An 18,094-nucleotide genomic window follows, 5' to 3' on the forward strand; every position below is an offset into this window, starting at 1 on the left:
TAATATGATGTTACAGGACTGTCATCTGAAGAATTCTGAGAAGGTTAGTGAAACAATTAATATATTTTGGTGGTTTATACGTTATAGCTATTTTTGCCTTGAATCAATGCTGTTGTTATGTGTGCTATTGTGCTAAGCTAATATAACGCTATATTGTGTTTTCGCTGTAAAACACTTGATAAATCGGAAATATTGTCTGGAATCACAAGATACCTGTCTTTCAATTGCTGTACACTATGTATTTTTCAGAAATGTTTTATGATGAGTATTTAGTTATTTGGCGTTGGTGTCTGTAATTTTTCTGTCTGCTTTCGGTGCAATTTCTGACTGTAGCTGCAATGTAAACTATGATTTATACCTGAAATATGCACATTTTTCTAACAAAACATATGCTGTACAATAAATATGTTATCAGACTGTCATCTGATGAAGTTGTTTCTTGGTTAGTGGCTATTTATATCTTTATTTGGTCGAATTTGTGATAGCTACTGATGTAGTAAAAAACTGATGGAGTAAAAATAGTGGTGTCTTTTGCTAACGTGGTTAGCTAATAGATTTACATATTGTGTCTTCCCTGTAAAACATTTTAAAAATCGGACATGTTGGCTTGATTCACAAGATGTGTACCTTTCATCTGGTGTCTTGGACTTGTTAATGTGTGAAAGTTAAATATTTAAAAGAAATATCTTTTGAATTTCGCACCCTGCACTTTGAGCTGGCTGTTGTCATAAGTGTACCGACGTCGGGCTTGCACGCCAAACAGGTTAACATAATATGGACTTGGTATTTTACCTAATAGGGCTATCTTCTATATACCACCGTCTACCTTGGCACAACACAACTGATTGGCTCAAACACATTAAGAAGGAAAGAAATTCCAAAAATGTATTTTTAACAAGGCACACCTGTTAATTGAAATGCATTCCAGGTGACTACCTCATGAAGCTGGTTTAGAGAATGCCAAGAGTGTCTAAAGCTGTCTTCAAGACAAAGGGTGTCTACTTTGAAGAATCTCAAATATAAAATAGATTTAGATTTGTTTAACACTTTTTTGGTTACTACGTGATTACATATGTGTTTTTTCATAGTTTTGATGTCTTCACTATTATTCTACAATGCAGAAAATAGTAAAAAATAGAGAAAAATCCTGGAATGAGTAGGTATGTCCAAACTTTTGACTGGTACTGTATAACCCTTAATTTGAGTTCAGTCTTCGCCAATGAGAACCAAGAGAGGCCTAGCTTTGTCCTCTATGACTGGGAAAGGCCTCGATTCTAGGCTACATCCATCTCATTAGATCAGAACAGGATGGATCAACAGTGATTCATATTACTGGTTTGCATCCTACAAAAGGATAGTTGTGTTTCGCTGCGTAACACTTACATGATTTGTCTACCCATATGATGTGGATCATTGTCAGGTTATTAGATGTAGAAGGTTCATTAAGAACAGAACACCATGGTTGCCATAACATTTTAAACAGGTCGTTTGTAAATGTGTAGAATGTGTTTGTTTTGGGTCCACACTGGTAAGTTAACTTCTGTAAATTAGACAGTCAGAGTGGATTTTCTCCTGAATAACTGGTCAAGACATAACACTTTCCATTCCGCTTCAGACAACTTTGATGTAAGGCTTGATCACACCTGTAGTGACTACTTCTATCTGTCACGCCCAATGCTGCTTATCCATTGTCCACTAGATATATCAAAGCAATTCCACCCAACACAGTGCTGAAAAACAGAATGCTTCCCACCACTAGATCACATAACTACAGGTGAGCTGGACGTGATCCCAACGCTGCCACCAATGTAGTGGAAGAAAGTGAAAGCTGCAACAGGGACTCTAACCAGGGCTCAAACACGACAAAGTGAACTCTAACGGCCGTTGCCATGAAAGCCTAGTATTCCTCTGGGCAGAGGCAGTAGGCCTACAATGCTGCCATTAAGGCGTGTTACAATAGCCTAAGTATTTAATGACCATAATAATCATCATGAAATGGCCCTGGAAAAGCCATAATTGTAAACCAACATAATTCATTATTTACATGAACCTGTTTAACTGTATTGTTATGGCTTAATTGATCATAGTCCAGACTCGTTATAGTTACAAATACCATGCAGTTGCACAAGGGGAATTTAAACCAAACAGATTTTTTTGCAGGTCTTCTGTTTCCCCACATTTATTGATGAAATAATTTCCCATCTTGAAAATGTATCCCCATTCCTTAATCAAATACCCTAATGAATGTCACAACAAAAGAAAACAGACAAATACAGCCTTTTATTCTAAACTGGCACCATCATCAAATCTGACATAGCACCAATATCGCAAAGTATTAAGCAAAAACAAGTGTAGAAAACAGCCTTGGGATTAATATATATATTTTTATTTTAAAATGTAAGGCTACATAAGGATATAAATAAATGTGGGACACAAAAAAGTCAGTGTAGAACACTATTGCCCATCATGCATTGCTCCAATATCTTTCAAAAGATGGTTCTGAAGTTTGCCCCCCAAAAATATATTTTCCAATGAATGAAGTCACACAAAAATGTGTTCCTTTTCCTTCTAATTAAGTCGCACAAAAAGTGATGTATTTTCACATGAATTAAGCCACACAAAAATGCACAAAATCTGCAGAAATTATTTTTGTAAATATTTTCACGAATTGAGTGTGAGATACACAAGCCATAGGGCCACATAGACCATCCCCTCTAATAGCTAGAGTCCTTCCATGCTGTCAGTCAGGCCTTTACGAGTTCATATGGACTGGGGGATGAGATATCCTCACACAGAATGGACTCTCTGTTATCGCTATTTGGTTGATTTGAATTTGTATTTATTAAATTAAACAATTAGCTGCTGCCAAGGCTTCAGCTACGCTTCCCAGGGTCCACAGCTGTGGATTTCACCTCACTCAAATTGACTAATTATGTAGTTGTTTTTATTATATTATGATGACCCTATTAGTATCATAGATTCATAGCCTCAATATACTTATGGAAAAGTGGAATAAACTATTTTTCTAATTCAGAATATCAACGGTTGGTCACTGGCTAGAGAATAATTACATTGCTGATATTAAACTTGTTTTAATTAGTATTATAGATAATTGCACATTGATCACCCTCCATAAAACTTTAATTATTATTATTGACTGTCATAATCAAAATAATTGTTGGTCATTTTTTATTGACCATTAGGCTGTCATGTATGAATATGGTTTGATTATTTGTGTCTTATAAACCTAATTGTGCATCATGGGTCTAAATTGACGCCTCACTTCAAGCATTTCCAGATGTCTAATAGGCATGAACGTAATCTGTGCATTTGCGTTGGTCGTCTGGCTTGTTCTGGTGGATTTGACTGTGATTTGGTCCGTCTCTAGCTTTGATGACTCGAGCTTCCTAGCTGTCAAATTGTTGCCATGGAATTGACTTCTCCCCTTTGCAGTGCGGTCCAATGGTAACCGAGTTATTTACCGTGCGAGGACGGCCCATTGAGTACGAGAAGAGGGGTAGAGGGTAACCCCAAGAGAAGGATAGTGGATATCTGAGGACCCTCCTTAGAGAGGACAGCGGACAGTAGTCCAGTAAATTGACATGTTCTGGCTCGTGTTGCCATGGAAAGCTTTTTAATACGATTTTGAAGAGAAAAGCTCCATGCTTACCCTTTTAATTCATAAAAACATTTGGCAGAATTTATTTCGTTTTTTTAAATGATTTATTAGAAAGTATAAATCTCAGGTGCTGTTTTTTTGTGATTTAAGTGAAAACATTAATTATTTTTTAAATGTATTTATTATTATTACAATATTACTATTATTATTATTATTATTATTATTATTTCCTATCATTTTGTATTATTATTGGTATATGTATTACTTATTTACATAATTAGACTAAATTCGTTAAATATTTAAGTTAATTTCTAAAATGCAGATATAGCATACTTATTATAATTTGATTTAGCCTACTCTGGACTGGTGATCACATTTCAGGCACAAAATTTAAATCTAAATAATCCCAACTGAATTCAGTAGGCCCAATAGAACTGTATATGTAGAGATACAACGTCTTTTGTTCTTCTTCACAATGGCCAGTAGCCTCTTTATCTCTCTCTCTCTCGCTCTCTCTCTGTGTGTGTGTGTGTGTGTGTGTGTGTGTGTGTGTGTGTGTGTGTGTGTGTGTGTGTGTGTGTGTGTGTGTGTGTGTGTGTGTGTGTGTGTGTGTGTGTGTGTGTGTGTGTGTGTGTGTGTGTGTGTGTGTGTGTGTGTGTGTGTGTGTGTGTGTGTCAAAAGACAGGGACAAAGAGTGCAGGTGCGTCTCCCAGATGACCACATTGTCTTATCATCACCATCGTATTTCTGTAGAATTCACGTTAATTGTACATTAGTGTGCTATAGGCTATTTGTGGTTTGGATCAGGGTTGCGTCTGGTATGTAGAGATATATGGCAGAGGCACTTTTTGAGGAGATATATTTATATGGAGGACAATCCTGCGCACATGTCTATTAAAGAGGGATCAAGAATGAAAAACTCGCGCACAGGGAGGACCAAGGGCCAAGTGGGAAGGGGCACAAGGGCGAGGGAGATTAAATGGAAGGAGGGTTGGATGGGGATAAAGAGATGGAGGGGGTTGTGTGTGTGTGTGTGTGTGTGTGTGTGCGTGTGTGTGTCGTGGGGGTGATCAAGTGTTGTCAAGTGTAGCCTATGAGTGTACAGTTTCGTGTAAATTTCCTCACCAGATCGACCCGTTCGCGCGCCGCTGTTCTGGAAGTCACTTTTCACCAAGCCCCCATTTTAAACCAGGGAACACCGTGCAGGCTGCACGCGCGTCTGGCCCAGGTAAAGGCTTTACAATCTGTTCCATTGATTTCCTCTTATCAAATAAACAGAATGGCACCGCGTGCGTGGACACACCTCTACCCCTCCATACACCTCCTTAAACCCTCTCACGCACTGCCTGTGCCTGCTCGCGCACCCCTCCCCTACAGTCCGGAGACGCGAGCAGCTGTGATTCCATGTAAATGTTACATGATTGACACCTCGTGATTCTACCCCCCCTTCTTTCCCTAATAGCATATCGCATATTATTAATGCGCAGTTTATGCAATAACCGCGCGGGTTGGGTCGCTGTGTTTTCTTATCTCCTGGTAACAATGCAACCAGTGAATAGATTGCCCCTGATTTGATTCACCATTTTTGATTAATGCCTGGTGAGAGGCCGTCGAGAAACGGCTGATTAATGTGATGTGATGCTGAAATGTGATATTGGCTGAAATTGCTCTAGTTGACCCTTTAAATGTAGCCGTAATCCGTGTGTTCGCTTTGATTACGTACTATAGTCTAATTGTTGTCATCAAGGCTTGCCCTATCATCTCCCATCTGGAAGTACTCTGACATATAGCCACAGAGTAGTCACCCCGCTATAGAACATTCATGAAAGCTTCGTTTTAAACCCTATAGCTGTCTTTCCCTCTTTTCTCTTTTCCATCTCTTTTTTCCTCTCCTTTGAAGAGAGCAGAAGAGTGGGCTGATATCGTCCTCATGTTGCCTATAGATTTTCGTTTATATAATCGATTGAAATGTCCCAATACATTGATTTTTGACTCAGTATTTTACAAACAAGCGTTTATAGGTCTCGATTTTATGTTAGGAATGATTCCAGCGTGACACGAGCCACAGATGAGACGGGAGTTATTGCCAAGTGATCTAAATACAAATAAGTAAACAGATTTTGTTTTGCTTGTGAAATATCAAAATTGACCGGGACAGATAATAGACACAAAAGCATTGTCCTCCTCTCCTGTCGATGAAATACTGAAAAAAACACACAGCGGTTCCTTCCTCTGAAATTCTCCTTGAATTATATACCTTCACATTGCGGAATATTAAATTAAAGTTGGATAAGTCCATGTAGAGGGGAGGCTTCGTCCAATACGGACTCATTTCCCCCATTCTGTAGCGGCAACACTTCGCTCCCCTCTTGTCAATGACAATGTGCCAAAAATCTAGGCATTTTCAAAACAGATTCCATATGCTATAAGCGGATTGCTACTGATCGTACGAGTAAGAGACAGAAAAGAGAAACGGAATGCCATTTTACCAGAGGTATAGTTTTTATTTCTCTTTTGTTGCTGCATGGGTATATGCTTTTGGGAATTTAAAGGAAGGAATATTCAAAGTTATAAACTGATTGTGTGTTTATGTATTCGAGTTGTCTGGTTTAGGGTCCATGCCATTAAAACGTCGAGAAGTTTTAGGTTGGGTTAATGTGGGGGAAAAGTTAATTGGTATCGGACATTATTCTGTGTTTGAATGGAAGGAGAAGAAATTTGAGATTTCTCTGTGGAGTTATGTCTGTACGTATTGTGTAACGCAAAGTATGGGAATATGATTTGCTTCTCCCGGTAAACGTATTTTGCAAGTGAAACTATATGAACAAGTTGTATATAATTTGGGGGAATTAATTAGTTAGCATCGCAAGCTTTTATTTTATTAAAATTCACTGTGCACTGCCACGCAATATTCTAATGTGAAATTGACATGGATTTTGATATGTGATTAAATTCTGACCATTTTGATGAACATGATTTAACCATAAATTCCATTATTATGGGGCTATATTTGTCCATTGATAGTTATGGATTTTGATAAAGAAAAACTATTTTTATTTAACATTACCTCCTTGAGTCCTTGTGTGTTTCCGTCGCTTACACACCCTGCATGTGTGCTGTTGCTTCTCTACGTGTTGTGACTTGTGTTGGGGCTGTTCTGGTTATGGTCTGTGTGTAGCCTAAGGGAGCTGGGTCAGTGTGTTGGGTATAGAGGGTTTGCCAGTGGGTCTGTGTGTTTTGAGGAAAGGGTCAAACTTCCCCAGTCGTGACCTAACGGACCCCAGAGGGCGCCGGTGCTTTGGACTAAAACCATCAGATTTGAAACAAGGGAGAACAGTCCTTATGGCAGGAGTCAGACCGATACCGAGGGCTGAACATGCCTCAAAGCAATGGAAAACAATGACCCAGGGAGAAAGCGTCAGGAATTTGATCCTATATTATTGTATTATTATTGTAATAACCATTCACAAAAAGCAATAGTAGTTATATTTTTATTCGTATTCGTTTGAAAATTAAACACTTGCAAATGGTATTTCTGATATAAGCTCAATTGGCAACGTACGGTCCTTTTTTATCGTTTTATTTCACCCTTCAGTCTAACCTGAGGACACACACACACACACACTCTGAGTTTACAGATAATCTATAATTAATTGGGGATTCTGAGATATGGAAATGGGGCGAAATGTTAGTTAACTTGCTCTTTTGTCAAGCAGCCTCCGGAGAAAGAGCATCGTCTGCTGGAACAGTGAGAGGGAGGCGACCGGGGATTTACAAATGCATGAGGTTAAGATAAAGAGTATCAGGCCCTTAAATCCGCCTTACTTTCTTCTTTCACCGTGAAAACAAAAGAAAAGACAAGTGAATGTCTGCAATATATGGACATGTCCCCCACAGTCGTCTGCTACGAGTGTATTTGTCTGCATCCTAGCAAGAAAATAAGTGACCACTTGAAAATAAAATCAATCAATAGTTCAACATTCAGAACAACCTTTAGTCCATCGCACCAGGTTTGTTATTATAGCCTTACGATTCTGTGAGACCAGAAAAGCTGTCTGCAACGCTCCGTCCATTGCCTCTTGCTCCATGCTGGTTTTCCAACCAGGCAGCGGCTTGTCTGGCTTCTCCTGTCCGCTGAGTGAGTCGCCTCTCCGGGAAGAGCATTTTGGAAACCCTATAGGACGCGAAAAAGCCACAGCCTCAGAAAAGTGAGGCCTCGGCTGACCACATTTAACACAGGTTACAGCCCTAGTAGTCCGGGAAACAGCAGCCCTGGGTCGAGCTTGGTTCGGGCTGGGTCGGTGTGGGTCTGGTTCAGTTGTAGGCTACTGCAGTAGGATGTATTGGCTGCCAGCAGCCGTATCATAGGATCCCAAAACCCAGCTCAGTCAATTCACCCCTTCGATTATTTTTCATGAAGGAGAACCGATCTCTTGCTTCCCTACACGATGCAGACCATGTTCAGGTCTCTCTCCCGATAGCGACTGTTAAGAGAGAGAACAAGTTAAAAGGGTCAGGGTGGAAGGGAACAAAGTTAAACGGACTAATGCCATGAATAGGCCTATATAGATGTATTGTTTTGAATGGGTCTTACATTGTCTGAGGTGTTATGCATGGCTCTACAAAGCCCAGTCCTCCTATGTGGGAGTTGGTAACATGTGGATGGCTTTGATGCTCATGTATTTGCAGTTTTTTATTTATTTTCTAAGGTGATGCTTGTGTAGGCTATAGGCTACTTTCTATTGATCACGAGATAAATGTTTACCCTCGTACCGTCACAAAAAAAAAACATTATAAACACGTTGTTATTTTAACCTGTATCTTCTAATGACTGGTTCATTTCTTATATAGTAGCCTATGCATTAGGCCTATCTATCTACTATGTCATATACATACTGCTATGTTCTTGACATCCATCGACGCGTAGACCAATCTATGCTCTTCTATGCTCTACAATAAGTCAATTCCATGCTACAGTATTTAACCTTTAAATACTCTTAAAACATAATGAAGGAAGAACGCAATGTAGGCCTTATAATTTAGACTTTATTAGTTGACTTTGCATCAAGTTATGATATTGAGATTGAATGTATATGTAAATAAATATCATACCCACCTTTCAGATAAGGCCGGCGTGTTCCTCCACTGTATAGGCCTAAACGCTCTGTTCTCTTCAGTTTTTCATAGCCAGACATATGCTTTCTTGTTCTGTCATAGTTTCACAACTATGTAATAAACATATCGACATTGTGTTCAATATTGACAACATGCCCTTGTTCAATCGGTTTACACATTTACAACACAGTTAAACACATTCAATTAGTCTCTATCTGAAACAGGGTTCTAAGTAAGCCTCTTCAAACTGTGCATTTCTCAAGATTCCACATATTTAAATCCAGTAGATCAAATATTCTCCTATATATTTAATAACATCAGGATATAAAAATAAGCAAACGCATCAATACATTTGGAATATATACTGACATTCTGAACAGCTTTAACACAATTCTATATTTTATATGTGCCTTGCACCGGGTGGCATTTCAGGCTATAGTTTTGTCCTCATCTGTGGACCTTTATATAAAAAAAGGATGAATTCTCAAATTCTATACCATATTTGGTTAACAGGAAATGGCTATTTGTTGTTCTGCATGTCTTTGCATGTAAAACCGTAAAAAATTTCCCCGGTTAAGATCACTTTGGTCTATCTGACGAGTTCCGTCCTGCGGGCTTTGCTCTGGACAGGGGCTCAGTGTGTCATCTGCAATGTGGAGACTGTTGATCAGCTCGCTAATTACACCTTTCTCTGTGTTCCTCTCTCTCTCTTCCTCTCTCTCCCACCCTCTCTCATTCGCCCTCTCTCTTCCATTCCCAGAGTGCATATCGGGAATAGACACACAAAGACATGCGCACTCAACTTAATCAGCCATTTTTTTAAACAGGGCTAAAACGATAATAATTAGCAGAATAAAGACATATCGGATTTTCATTTCCTTTCCGCGGTTTCTCGACCCCTCCACAACCGAAACTGAGAGGCTGCAGTCGAGACATCTTCCACCGATCGGACCCAAAGGATAGCTTTCATACCGTTTGCCATTTTGTATGTTTATTTTTTTTCAATAAAGTTGGAAGGATTATACATTTTTTCCCCTTTTTCCATTTTTGTGTTATCATATTTCGCAACCATTGGATGTGACTTTGTTTTGAAACCAAAAACAGGAGACGAGAGGGAACGAACTGCGGGGGGTAGAAAGTAAGTTTTTTTCTATAAGTTTTATTGAGTAGTGGGTGTTAAATTCAGGCCAAATATTGAATATCTATTTAGGTGGATCCCGCAGAATGTTTGACATAGCGCTCAGCAGATAACAGCTGTTTTCATGCGGTATGTTTCCGGCCAGAGCCCAGCCTTGCTTTGCCTTGGAAAACATACCGCATATTGAGGTGTTTGTTGAAGTCCTGCTTTGGTTTAACTAGCAGAGAATTGTCACGGGCCAGACGAAAGCCTTTACGTGAGTGTCATTGCCATTGCTGCCTCGGCCAAATCTGCTCTCAAAGTTTGCTAGTGTTTGTCTGATTCCGATCGTATGTCATACTATCTGTGAAATACAACGGAAAACAAATCGTTACATGATATCACGTATTTCCCCGGTGTGGCTTGGTTAATTACGGCGCTAGACTAGACGTAACGAGGTCCGGTCTCTGGTGGTCTAGGATACGTGAATGTTTTCTCCCTGTTGTTTTCCCCCGGTGAAAGAGTTCTGCCTGGTTTCAGTGCTGGACCTCTTGTAAAAGCTGGACCTGGCGGTTCGGCAGTTAGGCTACAATGTATCCATTCATATATTTTCTGATAATGTCGCTATTTTAGTCACGTTATTGTTACGTTTCACACCGTATAAATTCTTAAGCGACGCGAAGAGCAACACGATTTACACCGTCACGCTTATATATTGTTTAGATAGATGCGTGTTTTGTCTTTTTCAATTATACTATTGAGATTCAATGTATATTCAATGTATACTGGTCCTATAATTCCCAAGTACCTGCTGCGTGTAAAGGAGTAGCCATTGTACCGAGGCGTGGGTGGCTGTGTCGCCGGGGGAGGAGACCAGTCGTTGGGCTACTGATAGCACGCAGGTCCCCTGGATCCAGAAACTCACGGTTCTTAAATCTTTTTGATAAAATATTAAAAACCGGCATTGGTGAAAAAAGAGCATAAGAGGCCCAAACTCTTCATTATGTGTTCTCTATTTTCTTTACTCTTGTCCTATTGCCGTAACGTAAGATTCATGTTCTCCCCATTCATTCGCTTTGGTGGGTTCATATTTGTTCTCCATGTAATGAATTGTCCTTTCATTGCCAGTGATGAGGTTTCAGCCCAGGCTGCGGTGGTGAGTTGTCTATGCATGCTGATGGTTTAGTGTAACTTGGGGTACAGAGGAGAGGTGAGGAGAGGGGCTGTGGTAGGTGTTTTGCCTGATGGCTGGTTTGAGGTAGAACCTTGGCTGGGATTGGGACACGACAGTGACAGGGACATCGATCGCTTGCATTAAGAGAGAGAAGAAAAAAACACCGGGACACAAGAGGCAGCTTCAAACTCCGGTATGTAAGGTTGTGTGTGTGTTCGCGCTCTCCGCTCGCTCTTTCTAGGGCACATCAGCAGCATGATCATATTTCTACTGGATATCAACTACGGCTTTCTCTTCTTCCGCATATTAGGACGATTTTTACATTTCTTTGTTTTTGCTTTGATTTAAGGGAAAATAATTTGAGCTACTTTCGGGTATTTGTAGTTCTTTAGCTAGATACATAACTTTGGAAACAAATGCATCCACCGTTTGTATTTTATGGATTTACGATCTTTTTTAATTAAGGACTGTTGGACTAAAGCAAAAATGAGGACTGCAGAAATAATTTTACCATTGTACAATTTTGGATACAATTATTGTGATAAATATTTGTATTAAATTATTATTATTATTATTATTATGATTATGCTGCAATAGTGGTTTGGAACTATGACTTGCATATTTTAAGGATATGTCCAAAGAATTACATTTGTTAATTTTTGTGCATTAATGAGTTTGAGAATTAAAGTTGATATAACCTATTTGACACCTTTTAACATTTATCGGAATAGTGGTGATTTTGGAGCAATGGGTGTTAAATGCTATGTAGTGAAATTAATGTATACTACTAATATTTTATTTCTAATAAGCTACGCAACACTCCATTTAACGATGTGTAAAACCCCAAAAAAGGAAATGATGAGAAAAGATGGAACAATTTAATTACAGTGAGTTTCGTCAGAATTTGTGATGTAATTGTCTCTCAGAACATGGCCGCGTCCTTTCTCTCTCTCAGTCCTGTTCCTAAGGCAATGCTACTGAGCCTCCAGTTTGTCTGACGACTCCGCGTTGGTTTTGTTTTACTGTGATGATGAATATTCTGGTTATTACTGTGTGTGTGTGTGCGCGCGCACGCACGCGCCTGCGTTATATAGCACATTAGCCCGGGTTTAAAGCAAGCCTCGATAGGGGATTGAGGATGTGTTTGACCTATACTGCCAGTCTTGGAGGACAATTGAAAATGAGGAGTAAAAGCTGTAATTGGTTATTATCAAAAACAATGCAAGGCGTTTCAGTACATCAATGTGCTTGCAACAGGAGAAGGTAAAGGCGGCAGAGAGGGGTAATAACAGAATATATATAACCGTGCTTCTACATCTGCCTTGCTTGCTGTTTGGGGTTTTAGGCTGGGTTTCTGTGTAGCACTTTGTGACATCGGCTGATGTAAAAAGGGCTGTATTAATACATTTAATTGAAATTTGATTGTATAATAACACGTGTATTAGTGTGTATAAAACACATCGAGCCAATGGGGACAGGAAGGGACACAAAACAAGAGACCCATGGTTCTTCTGTGTAAAGGCTTATAGTTTAACTGCATTTATAACTTACAACATCGTGTATTAGTGCTTCTCATATGATTCAACATCTTCCACAGCTAAAGGCACATTTCATCATTACAACCTTAATCAAGGTGCTACTAGAGAGAAAGACAATAGGGGCAAGAAAAAGGGAAAGGAGAAGAGAGGGACAGGGGCAGGGAGAGAGAGAGAGAGGGAGAGGGGCAGGGAGAGAGAGAGAGGGAGAGGAGCAGGGAGAGATATAGGGGACGAGAGGGAGAGGGGCAGGGAGAAAGCGAGGAAGAGGGAAAGTGGCAGGGAGAGAGTGAGGAAGAGAGGTAGAGTGGCAGGGAGAGGGATAGAGGGAGAGGATCAGGGAGAGGGATAGAGGGAGGGGAGCAGGGAGAGATATAGGGGACGAGAGGGAGAGGGGCAGGGAGAAAGAGAGGAAGAGGTAAAGTGGCAGGGAGAGAGTGAGGAAGAGAGGTAGAGTGGCAGGGAGAGGGATAGAGGGAGAGGATCAGGGAGAGGGATAGAGGGAGAGGGGCAGGGAGAGATATAGGGGACGAGAGGGAGAAGGGCAGGGAGAAAGCGAGGAAGAGGGAGAGTGGCAGGGAGAGGGATAGAGAGAGAGTGGCAGGGAGAGGGATAGAGGGAGAGTGGCAGGGAGAGGGATAGAGGGAGAGGAGCAGGGAGAGAGATAAAGGAGAGGAGCAGGGAGAGAGATAGAGGAAGAGAGGGAGAATTGCAGGGAGAGAGATAGAGGCGAAACCTCCCTATAACTCTCCCCGGGCAGGCAGGCATATCCAGCAGGAAGATTGGCTTCAGCCTCTCTTCGGGTCGACGATGTGTCATTTCCACCCAACCTCATCACCCTCTACCTATCTGATATTAATGGGAAAATCAATATTTCAGGGATTAAATTTCCCTCCTTCATTTTTTATGGTTTCTACCTCAATAAGTCTCTCTTCTAATAGATGGAAGTCAGAGAGAGAGAGAGAGAGAGAGAGAGAGAGAGAGAAAGTGAATTGCAACAAGCCTATCTTCCTGCATTTTAATGTTTTTTCCCTGTAGATCTCTATAGGACGTAGTCAGGAGGACAGTCTCACTGCTTTACCGATCAGACTAAAGGTAGAAAGGGGAAAAATATGAGTCTGGTTGAATACATAAGACGGCCTAGTAATCCAAGTAGTAGTTATTACTAAAGAAAAGATGCCTTACACACACACACACACACACACACACACACACACACACACACACACACACACACACACACACACACACACACACACACACACACACACACACACACACACACACACACACACACACACACACACACACACACACACACACATAGGTTATTTCCAAATCCCCATCATTGAATGCCATGGTCGGGTGAGCAGAATGACTTTGTACACACCAGACAGTCAAGTAGGGTTCTCTTTTTTTTCTCTTCATTTTTAACAGAAGGAAGTGGATGTATCTTGGAGAAATTGTAAATGTGGTGTTTGATATGTGGTTAGTGTGTGTGATGTATGGAAGTTAATGAAATGTCCTAGCAGCAGTAGCCTGTATGATTATACAGGCACAGATGCATTACCACAGTCATACGCATCTCACTTTCACATGGAATAGACTGTGACTCCTGTGGCCCTGCAGACCTTCATTAAGAGACAGTACAACTGTGGACACATGCTTATTCCACCTTCCTTCCTCTACCATCTGGTGTGTGTCAAACAGCTGTGTGATTTCCATATGTGCTAGTGATATTGTTCTCAGTTTTTCTTCTTATTAGACTGACCTAGATTTGAGAGAGGGATAGCTATTGATAGAGGGACGGAGTGAGACAGTCCTGTGTGGCTCAGTTGGTAGAGCTTGTGTTTTCCAACGCCAGGGTTGTCGGTTTTTAATTCCCACGGGAGAAAATTACAAAAATGTATTCACTGACTACTGTATGTTGCTCTGGATTAGAGTGTCTACTAAATGACTGGAATGTAAAGAGAGGGGCGATAGGTTTGTAATCGTAGCAGCAGCGACGCTTGGATGTACAGCCGTTAGGATGTGAAAGGCACAACCTCCCACATCCTGTTACTAAAACACTCTTATTCTGCTGTCTTCCTGTGCCTCCAGTCCTTCTTTTAATTTTTCCCTCTTTCATTTCATTTGGGATGAGATGTAGGCTAGTGTCGGTCAGTGCTCTTTTTAATGGTTTTAATGTGAGGTTAGAGTTACACATCGGGTTAATACAGTCCACACTAATTCTCTCCCCATACAGTCACTCAGTTAACAGGAAACAACCTGGTTCTCTCCCCATACAGTCACTCAGTTAACAGGAAACAACCTGGTTCTCTCTCCATACAGTCACTCAGTTAACAGGAAACAACCTGGTTCTCTCCCCATACAGTCACTCAGTTAACAGGAAACAACCTGGTTCTCTCCCCATACAGTCACTCAGTTAACAGGAAACAACCTGGTTCTCTCCCCATACAGTCACTCAGTTAACAGGAAACAACCTGGTTCTCTCCCCATACAGTCACTCAGTTTAATGGAAACAACCTGGTTCTCTCCCCATACAGTCACTCAATTAACAGGAAACAACCTGGTTCTCTCCCCATACAGTCACTCAGTTAACAGGACACAACCTGGTTCTCTCCCCATACAGTCACTCAGTTAACAGGAAACAACCTGGTTCTCTCTCCATACAGTCACTCAGTTAACAGGAAACAACCTGGTTCTCTCTCCATACAGTCACTCAGTTAACAGGAAACAACCTGGTTCTCTCTCCATACAGTCACTCAGTTTAATGGAAACAACCTGGTTCTCTCCCCATACAGTCACTCAGTTAACAGGAAACAACCTGGTTCTCTCTCCATACAGTCACTCAGTTAACAGGAAACAACCTGGTTCTCTCCCCATACAGTCACTCAGTTAACAGGAAACAACCTGGTTCTCTCCCCATACAGTCACTCAGTTAACAGGAAACAACCTGGTTCTCTCTCCATACAGTCACTCAGTTAACAGGAAACAACCTGGTTCTCTCTCCATACAGTCACTCAGTTAACAGGAAACAACCTGGTTCTCTCTCCATACAGTCACTCAGTTAACAGGAAACAACCTGGTTCTCTCCCCATACAGTCACTAAGTTAACAGGAAACAACCTGGTTCTCTCTCCATACAGTCACTCAGTTAACAGGAAACAACCTGTTTCTCTCTCCATACAGTCACTCAGTTAACAGGAAACAACCTGGTTCTCTCTCCATACAGTCACTCAGTTAACAGGAAACAACCTGGTTCTCTCTCCATACAGTCACTCAGTTAACAGGAAACAACCTGGTTCTCTCTCCATACAGTCACTCAGTTAACAGGAAACAACCTGGTTCTCTCTCCATACAGTCACTCAGTTAACAGGAAACAACCTGGTTCTCTCCCCATACAGTCACTCAGTTAACAGGAAACAACCTGGTTCTCTCCCCATACAGTCACTCAGTTAACAGGAAACAACCTGGTTCTCTCTCCATACAGTCACTCAGTTAACAGGAAACAACCTGGTTCTCTCTCCATACAGTCACTCAGTTAACAGGAAACAACCTGGTTCTCTCCCCATACAGTCACTCAGTTTAATGGAAACAACCTGGTTCTCTCTCCATACAGTCACTCAGTTAACAGGAAACAACCTGGTTCTCTCCCCATACAGTCACTCAGTTAACAGGAAACAACCTGGTTCTCTCTCCATACAGTCACTCAGTTAACAGGAAACAACCTGGTTCTCTCCCCATACAGTCACTCAGTTAACAGGAAACAACCTGGTTCTCTCCCCATACAGTCACTCAGTTAACAGGAAACAACCTGGTTCTCTCCCCATACAGTCACTCAGTTTAATGGAAACAACCTGGTTCTCTCCCCATACAGTCACTCAGTTTAATGGAAACAACCTGGTTCTCTCCCCATACAGTAACTCAGTTAACAGGAAACAACCTGGTTCTCTCCCCATACAGTCACTCAGTTAACAGGAAACAACCTGGTTCTCTCCCCATACAGTCACTCAGTTAACAGGAAACAACCTGGTTCTCTCTCCATACAGTCACTCAGTTAACATGAAACAACCTGGTTCTCTCCCCATACAGTCACTCAGTTAACAGGAAACAACCTGGTTCTCTCCCCATACAGTCACTCAGTTAACAGGAAACAACCTGGTTCTCTCCCCATACAGTCACTCAGTTAACAGGAAACAACCTGGTTCTCTCTCCATACAGTCACTCAGTTAACAGGAAACAACCTGGTTCTCTCCCCATACAGTCACTCAGTTAACAGGAAACAACCTGGTTCTCTCCCCATACAGTCACTCAGTTAACAGGAAACAACCTGGTTCTCTCCCCATACAGTCACTCAGTTAACAGGAAACAACCTGGTTCTCTCTCCATACAGTCACTCAGTTAACAGGAAACAACCTGGTTCTCTCTCCATACAGTCACTCAGTTAACAGGAAACAACCTGGTTCTCTCCCCATACAGTCACTCAGTTTAATGGAAACAACCTGGTTCTCTCCCCATACAGTCACTCAGTTAACAGGAAACAACCTGGTTCTCTCTCCATACAGTCACTCAGTTAACAGGAAACAACCTGGTTCTCTCTCCATACAGTCACTCAGTTAACAGGAAACAACCTGGTTCTCTCCCCATACAGTCACTCAGTTAACAGGAAACAACCTGGTTCTCTCCCCATACAGTCACTCAGTTAACAGGAAACAACCTGGTTCTCTCCCCATACAGTCACTCAGTTAACAGGAAACAACACGGTTCTCTCCCCATACAGTCACTCAGTTAACAGGAAACAACCTGGTTCTCTCTCCATACAGTCACTCAGTTAACAGGAAACAACCTGGTTCTCTCCCCATACAGTCACTCAGTTAACAGGAAACAACCTGGTTCTCTCTCCATACAGTCACTCAGTTAACAGGAAACAACCTGGTTCTCTCCCCATACAGTCACTCAGTTAACAGGAAACAACCTGGTTCTCTCTCCATACAGTCACTCAGTTAACAGGAAACAACCTGGTTCTCTCTCCATACAGTCACTCAGTTAACAGGAAACAACCTGGTTCTCTCCCCATACAGTCACTCAGTTAACAGGAAACAACCTGGTTCTCTCCCCATACAGTCACTCAGTTAACAGGAAACAACCTGGTTCTCTCTCCATACAGTCACTCAGTTAACAGGAAACAACCTGGTTCTCTCCCCATACAGTCACTCAGTTAACAGGAAACAACCTGGTTCTCTCCCCATACAGTCACTCAGTTAACAGGAAACAACCTGGTTCTCTCTCCATACAGTCACTCAGTTAACAGGAAACAACCTGGTTCTCTCTCCATACAGTCACTCAGTTAACAGGAAACAACCTGGTTCTCTCCCCATACAGTCACTCAGTTAACAGGAAACAACCTGGTTCTCTCCCCATACAGTCACTCAGTTAACAGGAAACAACCTGGTTCTCTCTCCATACAGTCACTCAGTTAACAGGAAACAACCTGGTTCTCTCTCCATACAGTCACTCAGTTAACAGGAAACA

General features: G+C 41.4%; 1 protein-coding gene and 1 long non-coding RNA gene across 4 annotated transcripts in view; one reads left to right on the top strand and one right to left on the bottom strand.

Annotated features, from left to right (window-relative positions):
* The first annotated feature begins 5,933 nt into the window (after positions 1 to 5,933).
* The window catches only part of LOC129858973 (zinc finger homeobox protein 4-like), a 73,124-nt gene continuing 60,963 nt past the window's right edge, over positions 5,934 to 18,094 (top strand). For 2 of the 3 annotated variants that reach the window (XM_055928248.1, XM_055928246.1), the window contains exon 1: positions 9,314 to 9,872. The gene's annotated coding sequence lies outside the window, so the exon portion shown is untranslated. Of the gene's footprint in view, positions 6,114 to 9,313; positions 9,873 to 18,094 lie in introns of those variants that run through there. The other variant, XM_055928247.1, reaches the window with a different exon arrangement.
* LOC129858974 (uncharacterized) lies at positions 6,118 to 11,071 on the bottom strand. The gene is made up of 3 exons (XR_008760113.1): positions 10,660 to 11,071; positions 8,736 to 8,844; positions 6,118 to 8,103 (listed from the first exon to the last, which is right to left on the bottom strand). It is a non-coding gene; the product is annotated as an uncharacterized LOC129858974 (long non-coding RNA).

This window comes from Salvelinus fontinalis, chromosome 7, assembly GCF_029448725.1.
Source record: "Salvelinus fontinalis isolate EN_2023a chromosome 7, ASM2944872v1, whole genome shotgun sequence".
NCBI classification, from domain to species: domain Eukaryota; kingdom Metazoa; phylum Chordata; class Actinopteri; order Salmoniformes; family Salmonidae; genus Salvelinus; species Salvelinus fontinalis.